Here is a 15,617-nt window from a genome sequence, read left to right as displayed (position 1 = left end):
TATTTAATGCACTGTACAATTTGATTTATTTTTAAGGAAAGACAAAGAAAAAATAAAATCACTCCTGAGAAGTAATTTAATGTTTCTTAGTGCTATTAAAATGAGAAAAATATAAACTAATCAGTCTATGACCATATTGTATTAAAATGGTCAAACATTCATAGTGCACTTACATATAACATAAAGGTACTTACGTTTTTTATATAGCAGCATATTTATTTAACATTTTAAGATTCATAAAAACATAATCAGATAAGGAATACAAGGCAGGGTACATTATTTTGCATATTGATAATACAGATAAATATAAAGCATGGGCTCAGAAGTGCTTCACATATTAACCTTTATCAAATAATCCAAGTTTTTTAATCTCCAAAAACTGGCACAGTTCATGTTGTCCAGCTGCAGTGCCTTCCCGCTGTCAGTGTGGCAGAGGTACAAGGACTTTGACGAAGTTCATGGGAAATAAGCCAGCCTCCCCTCTGATCATTCCCTCACACCAGTTCTCATCGATCTGGCTGGTCAGAATGATGATGTCACCCTCCTTAAAAGCCCAGCTCTCCCTGGTTCTCAGGCTGGAAACTGTAAAGTGCCTGACAGCAGGGCTGATCCAAGGGGGGGCCGCTATCATCTAACACACAAGAAGAAAAATAAATTATTTATGCAGCTTCTTTCCAAAGGTTAAGGTGTCTTTACAGCAAAAAAAAAAGAAATGAAAGCATTCTTTGTTACTATTATATTAAATTATTATTTTATGAATTCTAGAAAATTAAAGTCTAAGATTACATTGAAATATCAATATTTAAAAATGTAAAAAGTGCATTATGATTCAAAATTAATAAAAAAAAAAAATTCTGTGACCATTTCTAGCTCACTAATCACAAATTAAATTTGTGACACTTTTGTGACAAATGTATGTTCACTTTTGAGTGTTTAACATTTGGTTTTCAGATTGTTTTTGGATTGTTTATTCATGTGATGGCAAAGCCGTATGTTCAGCAGTCATTACTTCAGTCTTTAGTATCACACTGTAATTCAGAAATCATTCTAATATGCTGATTTGCTGCTCAAGAATTTTTTTTTTTAATTGTCATCAATGTTGAAAACAGTTTGATATTCTAATGAACTGCTTAATATTTTTGTTAAAACCATTACATTTTTTCAGGATTCTTTGATGAATAGTAAGATCAAAAGAACAGTGTTTCATCCAGACAGAAATCTTTACTGTCACTTTTGAATAATTTAAAGCAAAAAAAAAAAAAAAAAAATCACTGTTGCTGGTTGGTTTGTCTGTTGTTTGAGCTTTGATGGTGACTTTGTCAGGAGGGTGAACCACAACCGTTGCATCTGGTAAAGAAAGACTGAAAGACATTAGAAAATGCAAAGCAAGCTGGGGGTACTTCCAGCTACCTAATACAATAGCTGAGAGTTTGTGTATCACATTTAAAATGACTTACATTTTTCACTCAAAGCTTCAGTAATCTCAGTATCTGTGGTACATAATACAGCATTTCAGCTAGCAGAGCATTCAGAAACTCTTTGTGAACAGTTTGAAATGACTTAATATCACACCTGATGACTGACCGGATGAGCATGTGGAAAATCCATAAGTATCCGTGTAGCAAACTGTGCTCGCAACTGATTTAGATGCAAATTCCCTTTTGGGTTGATTGCTTGCGTCTGCTATCCTATACACAGTGAAAAATAAGCAGGCACATTTAATGAAACCAAGGAAAGTATAGGAAATAGGTACAGCTGAAATCATGATTCTAACCTGCTCTGCAAACTACTCCTGAGATGTTCTAGAATCTGGGATGACTGGCGGTGGTAGTCCATCACTGCTTCTAAAAGACCTGAGAGGTGTTGCATCCGTTGTACCTAAAACAAAAATGTCAAACGATTAAATCAGTCAAACAATTTATGTCTGGTGTGTAAAAAAAGTAAACAAATAGTTTATAAAAAACAAATGTAATACATGCAATTGTGTGGTATATATATATAATATAACGCACACATACACATACACACACTAACTTACATCTCTCTCCAGAGATATTAATATATATATAGATATACGATATATATACATGCTCTCTCAGGAGCCAATGCTTTCTGATTCTTCAAACTTTTCAAATGCTTTCTTAATTTCAGAGTCTGCAATCTTTCCTTTACGCCTTTTTTTGTAATCAAAATCTAGACGCCGACCTTCAAGTTTTCTCAGATGATACTGATAACCAGAAAAAGAAGAAAAGCTATGTTTATGTCTTCATTCACAACAAAATGCATTCTATTTTCACTTTAAATGCTCAGAATAAATTTAAAATCATACAAATCAAAACATTACATGCATCTTACAATGCATCTACAAAATGACAGGTAATCTGAACATTAATAAATCTGATTTTATCATCAAAATTATATCACGCCCATTTACAACGTACAGACTGACCGCAATTTCCTTCAGCTCTTTGTGCTGCAGGGACTGTAGAGGATCAATGAAGGTTCGTTTCACTCGGACATCCATGCAGTCTTTTGCCTGGGCTACTTGTTTCAAAGCCTCTCCCATTTCAAGCAGAGCAAAACCTACAATTGTAGCAAAACTCAGAACTTGAATTTTGACATTTTAAAAGCAGTAAAAATAAAAATACTCATTGTGTTTCATTTGTCCTCAACCATACCAAAAAAGACAGACTCAGCTCCAAGCTCATTGCCATAGCACAACATGCAATCTCCAAGAATGCCCTCCGTCTGAGGATAGCCCACAGCCTTCACCTGCCCACGAATTTTGGACACTGTATTGAGCACGCTGAGTTTTGCTCTGTATGCTTGAAGAACAAAAAAATGCCAAAGAGAATCAATGAAGTACAACAATAACAACAACAGCAAAATCACATGAATGAATGACCTTAAAAAAAAAAACTGTATTTAATTAAATGTTATAATAAACATTATAATATATCATACATAATATTATAATATAGATTATATAATGTTCTTTTATAATAAATAAATTGTATTAAATGAATAAAAACCTGGGTTTGGCTGAAGATATCCTATAGTTTTTGGAACAAGGTCGAGAATCAGTTTGTGGGTAATATCAGTTTTCTACAATAAAACAATCAATAAAATATAAAAACAAAAAAGACATTTTGATGCACTGAAATCTTGAATTTCTAATCTTTTTTCTTTATTTTGCCGAGATTGATATTTATACCCTTTCCATGTTGAGGAATTCTTCATCCAGTTTTGTTCCTTCAGCTCCATTGATCTTTTCCTTTAGCAACTGTAAGTATAATCAAAAAGGGGGGGGGGGGGGGGGGGGATAATATCACTTATTGTTGAGTGGGCTTGACAAAAAAAACTTTATGCAATAAGTTAGAAAGCTGATCTGATTCAGTACACAGTTGTGAAAAGTATCAGATGAACATTTGACTATTCTGACAAATTTATATACTCTATAACATATAAAATATTAAATATTAAAGGCAATACAGAAAGTGATCATGATTACCTTAATAGTTTAGTTGAAATCTTTAAACAATGACATGATAATGACTAGCTGATCCAATTGCAGCACAATCCACTGCTTACAACATTTCCAAACAAAAGCCGGAAATCCACAAGCCTCGCTATTTTTAACACATTGTGATGACTGAGCATCTGTTTCCTGTGGTTCATAAGCCAAACTGTTTATGAAGGTCAGTCGTTTGGCCAATGCGTCCAAAACACTAAGAGGATTCAGACCGCCATGAATGAATCGAAAGAATGTGACCTTGCAAACTTTTTAATCAACATACTTTGGTGGCTTGGAGACCTAGAAACGTTCTCTAATACTGTAAACAAAACCTCCAGGAGTCAATGATCAGTCTTTTTAATAAATTCCAGGAGACTTTATTATCAACAATAAACTTGAACAACAACAAAAAATAGCAGATAATAAGTGAACTTTGGATCCAAGAAAAAGACAACACCCATGTGCATTTGTCTCACTAGTTTTCATAAATTCAGCACATTCAGCCTTGAAACCTCTGCAGTAACTCAATACTTATTCAGAAACACAAGGTGATAAGGACATGATTTGGAGCCTGAGAAACACAGTTCTCTTGTGGAACTCTTTTTAAACAGGAACGAAACATTCACACACAATCCAACGCCCTGTATGTTATAGTTTGGCAATTCATCATTAATTGGGCCATCATATTCAGGTCACACAAGGCTTGGCTGCAGTTGCTCTAGATCTGGCGAAAAGAGAGAAAGATTGCAATACACGTTTCAAAGAAACATATTTATTACCTAGAATCAATTCTTTTGAACACGTTTCAAAGAAACAGATTTGTGAGGTAATTGCGTCATCGCGTGGTTCATGTCACGGTCACTGATATAATAATTAGGCCTATATTATAGATCATTAGTCAGGGTACACATCGCTAGCATTTTAACGATATAATTTTAAGGGTGTGGTGCAATTTAAAATATGTCCCAGTTCAGTTCAGTTAATTGAAAACGTAAATATATTTACTTTACACACTACTAAACTTCATTTACATCTCTGAAAAATGTTTTGCACGTTTTAATAAAATGCACCTCTTTAAAACCAGCTGTTTTGTATGTGTCAGGTAGTAATCAAAAATATTTTGTACATTTTATGTTACAATTCTCTTCTCGATATGGTTCTCGGTTCAATGCATCGATGAGTTGTTCACTAGAGAACCACCCGGACCGATTCAGTCCGACTCGTTATGGTTTGGTTCAACTGATTCATTGAAAAGATTCGATTCAAAAGAACAGTTCATCACGAATCCCCACATTGCCATTACAACATCCCATCCAGCAAACAAACGCGGTGTCACAAAAGTATTACAACTCTTTAAAAGCGCGATTTAAAGCGCAGTTACTTGCAAATAGAATTAGTAATCTATCGTTCTAAACAAATGACTCGCTAACTGAAATGAATCTTGTTTGCATCGTCGCACAAAAGCTTCGCATTACCTGACTTGCTTTGTGAAATTGTTTCTTCCAATACGGCCACTGACATTCTAATCCGCGTTCGTCCTCAAATGTTTCACATGAACAAACGTGCCGGGATGGTTATCTCTGCCCGTGAGTGCACATTGCTCTCCACCCTCTTCCGTCCGTCGCAATATTTTGCACCTTGGGACATTGGCCAGATTTGATTGGTGGGGCTGTGCTGGGATCCTGCAGTTATGACGGTCCTAGAGGTCACTCATCGGGTACAGACTTGTGTCTACTGCAAGAATTTCAGGCCTTAGCCTACATGAAGAATTATATTCTTAAAGTTTCCATAAATAACCAGCCTGTGGAAAGACCAGGGCTGGTTGTCACACTTTTTACTCCAGTTTTTTTTTTTTTTTCTCAGGATGTTTTTTGAATGTCAGTTTCTGTATAGGCACATATGTATCTTTATCAGCTTCTTTACGTTATAGATACAGTTTATTGAATACAAATTGACCAAATAGAACATGTTGTCACAAAGTATGGGGTAAGTTGTCACAACTGAACATGGCATTAAATAGCACATAATGGCATTTTCAGCTAAATGTAAGCTATGAAAAAGTATAAATGTAAATGATAATGTACAAAAACAATTTTCGTCCAGAAATATTTTTCAATTATTAAAATTAGAATAAATTTATGTCATACACTACCAGTCAAAAGTCATGAAGATTTGTAAAAATAAGTCTCTTATGCTCAGCAATTTTGCATTTATTTAATAAAAAAAAAAATACAGCTGAAACAGTAATACTGTGAAATTTATATTTTGAAATAAATCTATTTAAATATATTTTTCAAATGTTTTCAAATTTCAGCAGCCATCAGCAAGGATGCATTAAATTGTTCAAAAGTGACAGTAAAGATGTTTACAATGTTACAAAAGATTTCTATTTCAAATAAATTCTGTTCCTTTAAGCTTTCTATTCATCAAAGAATCCTGAAAAACACAGCAGCACAACTGTTTTCAACACTGATAAAACCTGTGACAACTTGCCCGTCTCTTTATGATAATACCCTTGTCCTGAAAACACAATTCAATTGCATTCAGTTGTTTACCCAACTACTACAGCAAAAATAAGATGACATTGGATGTGTGCAGATTCATTCATACTGTTTGAATGTTGAATCAGTAAACACATGCTGTTGAAGCATTTATTGAGAAAACAAGGTTTCAGTCTCTTTCAGTAATTGTCAATAAGCAGTGAGTGGTCATCTGGGACTGTTGCCAGCAGAATTCAGCTAATGTTTTCCATCTAAGTCTTTGCTGCTCTTTATAACCTCCTCTTCATTCTAAATAATATCCATATCTATGTGTATGTTGAATGTCAAATATGTCAAATGTCAATATCAAATTAAAATTAATGCAGCCAATGAGTTATTAGTATTGAATCATAAACTCTCTTCATAATCTGTGTATTTCTTCAGAAACTGGATGGCAGGGTCTTGATTGCATCTCATGGCCTCCTTGTAAGGCCATGTTTCCCCACCTATGAACATTAATATGGCACATTAGTCCTGTAGGCTGGTTTATAATGCCACATGTGTAGTACGTCATTTGATACATGACTTTGAAAAAGCTACCTGTCCTTGTGTGTGCAGTCTGCACCTGCGTTCTCCACCCAGGAACTTGATGACATCAAGACATCCCTCGAGGCTGCGACGTGCAGCGCTGACCGTCCGTCATAATCCACAGCATTCACATCTGCTCCTGCCAGAAGGTACCTATAAAAGAGGAATTACCTCTGTTTTCACTGTTTTCAGTATAATTCACAATAAGAATTTAGAGGTCATTTATAGAAAGATGGGAAACAAACTTAATTCAAATGCTATGGTGACATTTTGACAATCAAAATCAATTATGTTTTGTATAAAGAAAATCATAAATAATTGTAATTTCTGTAATGTTTTTTTTTATTATCATTATTTGTACATTTGAATTTAAATGACAAAGGCAGAGCAAGAAATATATACCATAATATCTTAATATTTTACAATTTGAATATATTTCAATATATTTAAAACAAATTATAACTCTCTCTCTCTCTCTCTCTCTCTCTCTCTCTCTCTCTATATATATATATATATATATTAAATTATTGAAATGTATAAGATTTGTAAGTATTTTAAAAATAAAATATTTAATATAATATATTTGTGTATAATATAATATAATAAACATTTAATATAATACTTGTGTCTGAGGTCAATATGATAATATAGACATTCTACCTGCGCAGAGATACTATGTCCCCTCTGTAAGCAGCCAAAAGTATATTCATAATTTGGTATCCCTGTAATTCAAGAAATAAATATTTATTTACCTCCATATTCTTACAGCATCAAGAATTTTACAATTATTTTATATGTATATAATATATATACAGTGGGTATAGAAAAGAGTCACCCCCCTTTAAAATAATCACATTTTGATCCTTTTTCCAACTCTGTGATTTTGGTTTTTATTATTTTTTTCTGACATGTTGGTGTTATATATTTCACTTGGATGTTATAAACTGCACTGAGTAAATACATTCGGATAAACCAAAAACTGTGTCCGTCTTCAATTCAGGCAGCAAAGCAACAAAATGTGATTATTGTAAACAGGGTGATTCTTTTCTTTTCTATATATATATATATATATATATATATATTTATATATATATATATATATATATATATATATATAAATAAAAAAGATTAACCCAGACCCTCTGCCTCCACTTTTCACTGTCTGTAACACAGCACTTGTCTGAAAGGAGTCTTATGTCAAAACTGTGCAGCTGGAAGGTTGAAACCAACTCCTTTGATAAAACAGACGATTATTAAAAAGCCTTTTTTTAAACCAGATAATAGGTTTTAGGTTTGTCAGATTGCTAGCCAGAGGCAGGTGGTACCTGGGGGAGGGGCATTCTTATACTAGAGAGCATATGATTGGACATAAATTTATAATACAGGATGAGTCATCAAACTTTTTGGTCCGACAATGCAAATTTTAAATGCGTATGTCTTCTAAAAGTTAATTTTTATCTGAGTTAAGGAGTGCAATAGCATTAACATAAACATAAAAGTTAAGGAACATGGACTAAAAGCCACAAAATTCCAATTTTGATTTCGTACTGGAGTTTATTGATCATTTCCTCACCTCACAGAAATGGACACCCCTCCATGAATTTCTACTGCAGTCCAGTCCAGGAGACCAGCACATGAGTCCCAGAACTCCAGGAACCACGATCAGCACGACACCAGACTGACTGGACTTGCCAGGCACAGATGTCTGCATTGCAGAAAGAAATTAAAAACAATTACATTATCCAGCATAAATTATTATGCTTTCAATACTCAGCAGTTTGACATTGTGAAATATGCACATTTAAAATGGTTACATCTGCATTATTATCCAGGAATTAAAGAGACAATATAAAGCATTCTGGACTGTGTCCATTAGAGGGCAGTAGTGGAATATAAAATCCTTTATTAGACATCGTTTAATTCATGGACACATCCACTGCTATTCATTACTGAAGATTGTTACTATTATTGCTAATTAACGTTGCAGGGTAGAGGCCATTTCAATTAGTTACATGTAAGAGGGAGCAAATTTAATTGAGTGAAAAATCCTGTTAGAAATGTGAGAGTGAATTTAAATTAGAGATTGAGGAAATTAAACACAACTGATGTTAAATCTGCAATATATCACACAAATGTGACTCATCATTAACCAGCTTAGTCACAAACTCACCTTGAAATGAACCATTCTGGAATAATCATTCATTCCAGCCACCTGCATCATGGAAAGCATGCTGCGGATGGCGTGGGGTGACATCACTTGGTCACCTGACAGGGGGCACAGTCCTCCATTACCTAGGGTTGCAGCCAAAGCCGCGCCAGACTCGCAGGTGACTTCTGTCGATAAACACTGAGATGGATGCAAAATGAAAATTCAACCATACATTCTTTCTTATCAAGAATATAATACATAAAACTGAATACCTCTAACAGTAAATCCAGTGTAGAATTGATCCCCACACCTTCTGGAAAGCACTGGAATGGTTTAGTTATGAAAAACCGATGAGTTTAAAAGACCCTTTGTGATGTAGAAACAAAATTGATCTTTCAGGGAATTATCTTGGACTTTCTTCTCTCGTAAGTAAAATGAGAGAGCGTGGAGATGGATGATGTCTTTTCGCAGGTTTTGATAACTGCAACAGCAGTGATGACGGTTACAATTAACACTAACAAATAAACACTGAATAACAGAAAAAAAATCTATTTCTCATAAAAATCACATAGTGTGCGGGATTTTCTTTTGTGGCTTAGTTTTTTTTACTGTTTTGGTCTTTTTCCTACACACCTATCTATTACCTGAAGGTGTGTGATGATGATAGTTTTATCTTAAAAATCACAATACCTGGTGCAGTTTAGGTTTGCATGCTCTTTGTTGCACAGTCTTCTGATGATATTCAAAACCTGTGTGAAAGTGGATTAGTTTAAGATTGCTTTTATGCTTTATTTTTAATCAAATGTAGCTGGCTAATGTAAAATTTAAGCTTACAGACTCATATTTTTCTTCTTCTTCAGTGACTGGTCTGGTTGGCAGCTGTTTTATGACAAAAACAGTCAATAAAAGTACATTTTTGTTCATTTTTAAACAAGCAACACTGTTACCTGTAACAAAGAAGTGCAGATAATGGCTCCTGTCTCAACCAGCGGTTTGCTGTATTTAAGTACTGCTAAGCCAAAAGTCTTTGAACCGAACATCAAACTCTTGAGTCCAGAACTGAAAATAAATCAAAGAAATGGAATATGTGTAATGAACTGACTGAACATACCTAGCTTGGTGAGGGTAAATGTAGACTCGTATCTGGAATATTCCTCCATCCCTACAAATCTGTGCACATAGTCAGATCCTTGCTGGTCCACTGCGAGACCGTATATGAGAGGCCAGGAAATCTCTCCCAGAATGCAAGGTTCAGCCCAGTCTCCTAAGGAAAGTCTTGAGTCCAAAAAACAGCATCATCTCATTTAAACGTCAACGGGCTAACTGAATAATTTGGTAATAATATTAAATTTGAGTAGTAAAAAAAGAAGTACAGTTGCAATTGTAGTTCCTTTTAATATACAACATAATATAATATATAATATATAATGAATTATAGCTGAACTTTCACTTCTTTATTGTAGCTTTGGTTAAGATAAATTCAACAAATGTTTATAAAATATGAAAAACGGGTTTTCAAAATACAAAGTATATTTTAAAATGATTATATACTATATATTTCACATATCCCAAACGTTTGGGGTTGTAAGATTTTTTGAAGCAAGTCTCTTATACTCACAAAGTTTTACTTACAGTTATCTGATTTAAAAAAAATACAGTAAAAACAGAAATATTGTGAAATATTATTAAATAAAAAACTATTTAATATATTTTAAAATGTAATTTATTAATGTGATGGCAAAGGTGAATTATCTCTTTGTTCTTCATATTCTATTTTTATTATTCTATTTTTTTAACATATATTGTCTTGTTTTCACAAAAATTTGTTTGAGATTAAACAATAATTGGCAGACACCCCACAGTGCCACTGTGGACCCCCTAAGGGATGCCGAGACCCCCTGCTGAACACCTCTTATCAAATCATTTAATTTGGACTGTTGTGTGGCACCTCTGTCCATCCACGGTACAAACTGAAATGCCCCATTGCGTGCCACCCTCACTTACGTCTTCTTTCTCCTCTTCAGAAATGCACAGGATATGAGTCACGTTGTGATATTTTTCAAGAAATAATCAATTAGAAAATAACCTGTGCTACTTTAAGGCTTCTTTGCACGTCTTTTTCAATAGACTGTTATATAAAAAGAAGAACAACAACATCAGCGGAAACAGATTTGACGCACCTTCACAGAGGAGAGTTGTTTGCATTTAATAAACAGCTTTTGTGTTTCCTCTGTGAAAGTAGAGAAATCTGGAATGACAAATCTTCCCTGCAATGCCTTCAGGATGAAAGACACAAAGCCAGTCACGCACCTGCAAGACGTTCACAAATTAAGCATATTAGCAGCATTAAAGATTAGGGGTGTTTAGTATTTATGTTTAAGATGCTTTAAATTTGACTATTGGTGTCAAGATTTAGTCTGGCCTGTGAAAAGTGCTCCTGTCAACAGTTCCATCTGCTTCCTGCAATTTCCACATCAGGCTGTAGCGGTCTTTAATCCGTGGGTCTCTTCGGATGATTCCTGAGCTCCACAGGGCCTGCCGAATAAGACAGACAGATATACATCCTGCACTATTGAATATTAGCCCATATTAAAGCAATAGTTCACACCCAAAAAAAAGGAAAAAACTGCTGAAAATGTACTCCCCCTCAGGCCATCAAAGATGTTGATGATTTCGTTTCTTCAGATTTGGAGAAATTTGGAGCAGATTTGGAACAGATTTGGAGAAATTTAGCATTACATCACTTGCTCACCAATGGATCCTCTGTAGTGAATGGGTGCCGCCAGAATCAGTTCAAACAGTTGATATAAAAACATCACAACAATCCACACTCTAGTGCATAAATTAAAGTCTTGTGAAATGAAAAGTCATTAACTGATGGACTGAAGTTGTGTGAATTACTTGTGGAATACTGATGTTTTTATCAGCTGTTTGGACTCTCATTCTGATGGCACCCATTTGAGGATCCATTGGTGAGCAAGTGATGTAATGCTAAATTTCTCCAAATCTTTTCTGATGAAGAAACAAACTCATCTACATCATCGGGTGAACTTTTGATTTAAAGATGCTTTTTATGTACCTCAAAAAACTGACTGCAGTTGCACCTCTTCCCCCAGAGGCAAAACTATCAAAGAGCACATCAGTAGCCCTTTTAAAATACAATGTGTTGTTTTTTAGTATACATGTGGCTAGTAGCTCATGAAGCATGTTAAGCAAATGATGCCTTGTGCATTTGAGACTCACACTTTTTTCTTAAAATGACCTTGATGCATCTCTGGTCAGCCCAAGTGTTGGCATGCTTGGGTGGCATTAAGTTTGTTCTGTTCTGGTACTGTCCGTATTGTGCCTCCATTGCTTATAAAAGATGGCATGCCTAGGGAAAGAATGGGAATTTTAATAAAGCAGAAAAATGAAAACTAGATTAGCATTTCCTGAAGAAAAAAGAACTTGCTAGGCAACTAAATATTATATTTACACTACTGTTCAAAAGTGTGGGGTCGGTTTTTGAAAGAAGTCTCTTATTCTCACCAAGGCTGCATTTATGTGATCAGTAAAACGGTAATTTTGTGAAATGTCATTACAATTAAAAATAAAAGTTTCTATTTTAATATATTTTAAAATGTTATTTATTCCTGTGATGCAAAGCTGAATTTTTATCATTACCTCAGTCTTCAGTGTCACATGATCTTTCAGAAATCACTGTAATTATACTGATTTGGTGTTCAAGAAACATTTCTTATTATTTTCAATGCTGAAGACAGGTGTGCTGTTTAATATTTTTGTGGAAACCATGATAAATCTTTTTCAGGATACTTTGATTAATGTAAAGTTCAAAATAACAGCATTTAGCATTGAAATAGGTAGCAAATAAATGCTTAAATATATGCAAGGCAGACAAGATAAATCACAATTTATTATTATATTATTTATTTATTATAAATAGAAGTATAAAAGTGGACCAATTCAGTGTGCAAATACAATGATGGCACCATTGCTGTAAAATGCCACTTAGTATTCCAAAGTCAATTAAAAAGTCAATGACAAATTTCCAGAGAGAAAAATATAACGAAGCTGAAATTATCTACAAATAACGTTTGAATGGAGTTTGTACACCAAGCCTAATTATTTGCTGACATTTAGTACTTAAGGTTAGAGGTGTAGAACAAACACTAACCAGAATGTTTGAGGAAAATGAATACACTGCTACCTCACAAGAGCTTTAATAATAATAATAATTTAAAAAAAGCAAGAGTACAAAGCTACATAAAAGCAAAAGAGAAATAGCAGGAGGCAGAAATGTGTACCACTGGAGATAAGTGCACATATTGTTTTATTTTGCTCTTTTACCTGTAGAGCCTGGAGAAACGTAATTGACTGGGCCTCTGGGATGGATAGGTATGTTTTGGCACAGGTTGTGGAATGTTCCCCTGCAGCTTTTGTTTCCTAGTAACATTAAAAACATGTATTGAGAGCTTGGCTGTGAAGAATTATCTATATATAGACTATTACATTTTAATTATATATAGCATCAAGCAAACAGTCTGCACATTATTTTTTCAAGTGAGAACTAGCTTTGGACCTAATGATGCATGCTATTCCTGAATAAGCTTATGTACGTGTTTTACACTTTTGAAGCCTGATGAAATACAACATACAACATAATGCTGGTGCCAGACACACCTTTGAAGTCTAACTAATTGCAGGTGTTTAGGGTGCGGGGAAACATATTGAGACATATTACTCTCTCATGTCAGCATGCTAGCTAATAAATGTTAGGCTCCAGCAGTAACAACATCTTCAGGGCTCAGATTCTATTACAGGTGAAGTACATGCTTATTGTCTTTGTACAGATATGCTACACTAAGGTAAGCAGCAGATACAATGTGTCTATAATGTCCAATGTCTTTAATGTATTCAGTTTATTTTTTTTTAAAGCAGAACAGTAGGGCAATGGAAGTGAACGGAGCCGATTTGTAAACATTAAAATATTAATTGTTTCAAGACTATAGTCGCATACACAATACCCTTGAGCAAAAGACATGCTTTTAATTGTATTGAGTGTACTTCAAATCTTAAAAGTATATATATTTGTAAAATGTTTACTTGCAGATAATATGATATTTATGAAATAAAAGGCCATGACTATTATTAAAACACATATGTACACTTTTAGAAATTATATCAAAAAGTTTTACTGTACATTTTCAATCATATTTCAATTATTTTTGCTGTGCTTTAAAGAAGCACACTTATTTTTATGTGTTGACTAACATAATAATGCACATGTAAAGTACTCAATTATAATTTGAAGTGTTATTTCATATCACATATAAATGTTCTAAATTTTGCAATTTCATCATTACAAATGTGTAATTCCACATTTATTTTAATACATGACATTCAACTTTCAATAGAAATGACATTCAAGTATATTTTAGTTTACCATAAATGCTTCTCAGTTCACCGGTACAGTTAAACCAATATTACAAACACACTATAACTAAATGTGAAATTACTTATAAAGATGTCTTAAATAAAAAAGCACATAATTCAGCTAACTGGAGCTAATAGTGCAAATAAATTTACATTTCATAATTTAAATGTAAATTATAAATTCAAATAAATAAATCTAAACAATATTATTTTTTTTCCATAAAAAATGCAATTAAGAGTCCAAATACAATAGATTCAGTTTTTTTTTTTTGTCAGTAATAAGAAGTATTTTTAAAAGCTTTTTTTGTTTGTAACCATTTTTTTTAACAAGGGTTAAGCATGTTAACTTTTTTTTTAAGTGTGAATAATTTGTTTTTCTGTGCAAAGTTATTCAATTCGACATGGCAATGCAACATGGCAATATTTTTTTTTGTGGTAATAAACAGTCTACCATTTGCGCTTAACTTGAATTGAATCTGGAATAATCCTTTAAGTCAAAACATCTCTTTTGCAAATGTCAGCTGAATGGCTAAGTCTCATTTTAGACAGCAGTAAAATGGCACATTAGCACAGGTGTATTGAGATGTCCCTCACCTCAGTCTTTTTAATAATGCTAGTCTTAGTTTTACGCCTCCGGGTCTGTTTTATAGTTTATGTGTGGGTGTGGTTATGCAGAAACTCAGCATGTACCTTAGACGCAGTAAACTTCATAGGTACTGCGTTCCCCTGTTGGTGAGGGCATCTGTCATCTCTCCATTCTCTGAATGAGTGGGAGGTAAAGAATAAAAACCCAGGATGAGAAAAATCCTCCTTTGCTGAATCTTGAGAGAGGTTTAAAGATTAAGATTAGTGCTTATTTGTGAGTGCAAGATTTAAAAAGGATTTTCAAAGTTGAAAACCACTAAGCATTGCCTCAGCAAAGAATGTATATGAAGCTATTTTAGAATCTAGGACACCAAGTTTCATGCGAGTTTAAGACATTGTTTGTGTTGTGTTGTCCTCTCAGTCCAAAACCTCAGCAAATCCCACACAATAACATTTTCTGAAAACTAAAACATATGAAACCATGCTGCTGTGGATAGGGGACGGATGTAATCTGTCTATTTTTTACTCTTAATCTTCCATCCAAAAGAGTCATGATAAATCTTAAAGGCATACAGTAGTTGAAAAATGAAGATCATGTAATTCCAAACCTGCATGAATTTTCTTCTTATTTGTGTTCCATAGAAGAAAGAAATTCATACATGTTAGGAATGGAATTGTTTTCATTTTTTGGTTGAACATCCTCATCTCAGGAAGTTGATTTTTTGTGCCCAGATGGTGGTACACGCCAGACGAAGTTATGCAGAAGTACTTCCACCCTTAGGGTGAAACTTGAAAGTAAATTAGTTTCTTTAAAAGGAAACCCACATAACATAAATATGGTTTAAAAAACAATGTGAATGTGGTTGAT

General features: G+C 33.9%; 2 pseudogenes; both read right to left on the bottom strand.

Moving 5' to 3' along the window:
- Positions 1 to 7: 7 nt before the first annotated feature.
- On the bottom strand, positions 8 to 5,035 carry LOC109060843 (annotated as a pseudogene).
- A 1,116-nt stretch (positions 5,036 to 6,151) lies between these two features.
- Positions 6,152 to 14,913, bottom strand: LOC122134602 (annotated as a pseudogene).
- Positions 14,914 to 15,617: the final 704 nt, after the last annotated feature.

This window comes from Cyprinus carpio, chromosome A25 (assembly GCF_018340385.1).
Source record: "Cyprinus carpio isolate SPL01 chromosome A25, ASM1834038v1, whole genome shotgun sequence".
Classification (NCBI taxonomy): domain Eukaryota; kingdom Metazoa; phylum Chordata; class Actinopteri; order Cypriniformes; family Cyprinidae; genus Cyprinus; species Cyprinus carpio.
Note: the sequence above shows the minus strand (reverse complement) of the source record. Positions and strands in the feature narration are given on the sequence as shown.